Below are 4669 nucleotides of genomic sequence, written 5' to 3'. Positions count from 1 at the left end.
AAAGATGCGTATTAGCAATGCCCAAAACTTGCCGAGTCCCATTTTTGAGAAAAAATCTTTTCCGGTCGAAAAAATGCCGGAAATATGCCGGAAATCGCCGTTTTTGCAGATTTTCATTGGACTTTTTCCTTATATTTTGTTGTTTTTTCATACAAAAACATTATCAATAGCAATGTCCACGATCAAGCATGATTCAATTGTCAATAAAACTAATTTTTGAAGCCGGAACTGTCTAAAAATCGCCGGGAACAGCCGATTTTTCGCCGGAAAAAAAAAAAGTAATTTCTTGAATTCTTGAGCTGACTGTGTACTTTATATTTTTCATGATTCATGAAATTTCGCACACTGATGCAAAATGTCAATACCTAAATTGTGACGAAGCCCGATTTTCGAAAAAAAAATTCATTTCCGGCCGAAAATGCCGGAAATATACCGGAAAAACTGGATTTTTGGCATTTTCTCGAGATTTTATCATTAGTTTTTTCTGATTTTTTGCTCAAAGATGCTTATTAACAATGCCTAAAACATGGCCGAGTCCGATTTTTGAGAAAAAATTTTTTCCAGCGGGAAATGCCTGAAATATGCCGGAAATCGCCGTTTTTCTAGATTTTCATTGGACATTTTCCTTATAATTGGTTGTTTTTTCATTCAAAAACATTTTTAATAGCAATGCCCACTATCAAGCATGTTTCAATTTTCAATAAAATTGATTTTTGAAGCCGGAACTTTTTTAAAAGTTGCCGGAACAACCTATTTTCGCCGGAAAGACAGTATTCAGTATTTCTTGAATTTCTCGAGCTGTCCTTTATATTTTTTTATGAAATTTTGCACACTGACGCAATATGACAATATCTAAAATGTGATGGAGCCCGATTTTCGAAAAACATTTTTTTCCGGCCTAAAATGCCGGAAATATGCCGGAAAAACCGTTTTTTTTACATTTCCTTTATTTTTTGCAGAAAGATGCGTATGCGCAATGCATACATGGCCGAGTTCGATTTTTGAGAAAAATTTTTTCCCGGTTGAAAATTCCAGAAATCGCCGTTTTTGCAGATTTTCATTGGGTTTTTTCCTCATATTTCTATGTTTTTCACACAAAAACATTATCGATAACAATGCTCACCATCAAGCATGATTCAATTGTCAATAAAACTGATTTCGACCAGAACTTTCTATTTATTTTTTCCCTACAACCCTTCCCATCAATCAATGATGAATTTCTTGCGTTATGCATTTTCGCTAAACGCTATGTTTTCTGACTGATTTTTTTCATTTTTCTCCTTGCATTGCTATCTAACTTTCATCATCAGGTAGGTCCATTCAGCATCTAGCTTGTTATCATTGTTTTAGATTATGTTTTAAGAATTTCTGTTGACTTATCTAATGACAAGGGAATCAAAATTTAAGTTCTCCTGCGCAAGCGTAACGGCTGCCTTTTTCTGACCGATCTTGACTTTGCTGACGATCTTGCCTTAGTTCTGAGAGTATTCAAAATCTTGAAAGTCTTCTTCACTCACTTGAAACTTCGGCCAGTCAAGTCGGTCTTTATTGCAATGCTGGAAAAACTGAATTTATCAGCTCCTCTGGAAATGTTCTCCCTTTAACTTCCAAGAATGGTGTCAATATCAAACTTGTGAAGGATTTCAAATATCCATTCTTCTATATGGCTCGGAGACTTGGACCATGACAAAAACCATGCTGAAGAGCCTTGATGGCTGCTATACAAATCTTTTGAAAAGAGTCCAGAATCTTGATTGGCACAACCATCCAACCCTTCAAGAGATATATCATGGACTCCCAAGAATTTCCTATGTCCTGACTAGCAGGATGCTCTCTTTCTCAGGTCACTGTTTCCGTGCGAAAAACGAAATGGTGTCTGAGATCTTACTTTGGTGTCCTGCAGGCCCTAGGCGCTCGAGAAAGCGCACTTTTCTTGATACTTTAAAACGAGAAACAGGGCTAGAGATTGAGGAACTGGGCACTGCAATGGCTGATCGAGAACTGTGGAGGGAGGGTTATTGTTTGTTTCCGACCTAGGTCCATTCGGACCTAGGTCGAAGGATGATGATGATGAAAACAAATGAACTACGCAGCTTCACTCGCAGCTCTACTCTATCATATTCGTTTTGATTTAATTTTATATTTTAATGACCAGCCGGGTCATTCATTTTAGGGCTATGCATGTTAGCCTCCACTGATACAAGTTACACGATCTCATGGTAGAAGATCTTTCAAATTCAGCATGTGAATAGAGCAGTGGGGGGAGCAGTAAAAAATACAACTTTTCTATTTTTTCCCTTTTTTTTAAGCTCTAGGAATGAAAATAAAGGGATAATGATAATTGTATACTATCCACTGATGATCAATTGATCACAATTTTAACCAATCAAACACAATCAATGAAAAGAAACAATCATTGATACTAAGAATTTTAGAATAGGTTTGATTACCTGTGGATTATTGGAATCATTTGATATCAAATCAAAAGATTGGTTATTGATGAGTCATTGATTGGGAAAGGTTATTGATTGTATTTAGTATAGCTGGAAAATACTGTTTTTGCAATGACTAGTCATCGACTGGAAAAGGTTTTTGATTGTATCGAATGGGAGAGTCTGGAAAACACTATTTTTTTAAGTTTGCAAAAGAATTGCAACATAGAATTGTTTTCAAATTACTGTAAGTGTTTGGATCAAGAAAATACCGGGTGCGCCACAAAAAAGTTTCTCTCTTTAAAACTAATTTTCTCGAAATCTAAAAGTTTTAAACGAATCATTCCTATTTCATTAGAAAGAAGAAAGATAAACTTAAATTTTGATGGGTCATTTATTAAATTCGATTCATCAGATCAAAAGTTAGGCTCAATTGAATGAAAAAGTTATTTTCAGAAAATGCTCGAAACTTTGAAAATCGAGCTATCAAATTTTATTTTAAAATTAGCAATCACCATAGCCTTTACATGATTAAGAGCATTTTTTCCGTAACTAAACACTTAAATTTTGAAACTGAAGGGTCGAAAGGGTTTAGAATCTTCATCAAAATCATTTTAATTTACTTTTACCGAAATTTTCCTCAAATCTTTGGTTCTAGACTGGATAAAGTCGATGTAGGGCTGGGTGTACCTCAAAACCCATATCTGATGTATTTTATGAATTTTTGCCAGATTTCTTTGCCTTTTTCGACGAATTTTCTTCCATGTGTTATAATTCAACCTTCCTTTATATAACAAAAGGTCATTTAGACAGCTAATTATCATTTTTGATTATTGAAACGAAAATACTGATGCATCATGTAATTATGCTTCTGTTTAATTTGATAGGTCTATTTTTAACGTTTTTGGGCACTTTCAGAAACTAACTTTTTTATTTAATTGAGCATAACTTTTGATCTACTGAATCAAATTTAATAAATGACCCATCAAAATTTAAGTTTATCTTTCTTCTTTCCGATGAAATAAGAATGGTTCTTTTAAAAATGTTATATTTCAAGAAAATTAGTTTTAAAGAGAGAAACTTTTTTGTGACGCACCCGGTAGAAACACAAGGTTCTATTTTACAAATTTTTTCAAACGTTCCAGGAATGAAAATTAAGGTATAATGATAATTTAATACTAACCATAGTGTCTTCAGGGGTCTCAACCCCCAAGAAAAAGCAGACAACCCCTTCTACCTCAGCCCCCAAGAAAATTCAAAATTTCCCAGCCCTCCAGAAATTGATCATTATATTGCTAAATCGTGAAAATTGAGCACTTTCTTAGGGTAAAACATACTATTTATTTCTAACAAATTATTGATGTTGAGTTACTTGACAGTCTTGTGACCACATCAGTCCAAAATCTCTCAGCCCCCCCCCATTTAGGGAAAAACAGTTGACCTCTTCAGTCTCAGCCCCCCCCCAGAAATTAAAATTTTGTTTCCCTCTCCCCTTTTTGGAAAATTTTTTTTAAATCTCTAACCCACCCTGTAAAAAAGAGACACTATCCTAACCACTGATGATCCACGGTATTATTTAAAAGCTTTGATTGCTTTGTGCTCTCTTCGCTTGAAATGTTTGACAGATTAAAGATTGACCATCCATGAGAGAGTTCCTGGGCGTTTGTATTTGCGATGTTAGCTTTTTTAGGCTCATGCAAATAAATGGATAGAAATAGAAATAGGAAGGTGTTTTCTTACATTATTGCAGGTATCAAATAAATGCATTATATTAGGGGCAAAACCACATTTATTTCATTCGAAAGTTGAATATATTTGAAGATATTTTCGCGAGGGGGTCCACTGGTCAAAAATCTTTTATAGGCCAAAGACTGACGTTACTTTTTTACCCATTTTTTGCCTTTACAGTTTTGCCTGTAACGTCAGTCTTTAACCAATAAAAAATTTTGCTAGGCCTTAGCAGCAGACCCCCCTCACAAAAATGTCTTCAAATACATTCAACTTTTGAATGAAATTCATGTGGTTGCTTCCTATAAAAGTTGTCACGGATCCTATGTGATTGAATCCTATATGTGATATATGATATTTTTTTGAATTACTTACAAGCTAAAAAAAATTACTAATCAATATCAAGATCCAAAACCATACATTAATATGCATTGTGAAAAGTTAGTCCAAACTATTTATTAAAATTTGAGTTCAAAAGATACTAAGTAAAAATGTTTACTTTCTTGCAG

The sequence above is a fragment of the Clytia hemisphaerica genome, unplaced genomic scaffold, assembly GCF_902728285.1.
Source record: "Clytia hemisphaerica strain Z4C2 unplaced genomic scaffold, Clytia hemisphaerica genome assembly, whole genome shotgun sequence".
Classification (NCBI taxonomy): Eukaryota; Metazoa; Cnidaria; class Hydrozoa; order Leptothecata; family Clytiidae; genus Clytia; species Clytia hemisphaerica.
This window is presented reverse-complemented; position numbering follows the sequence as displayed.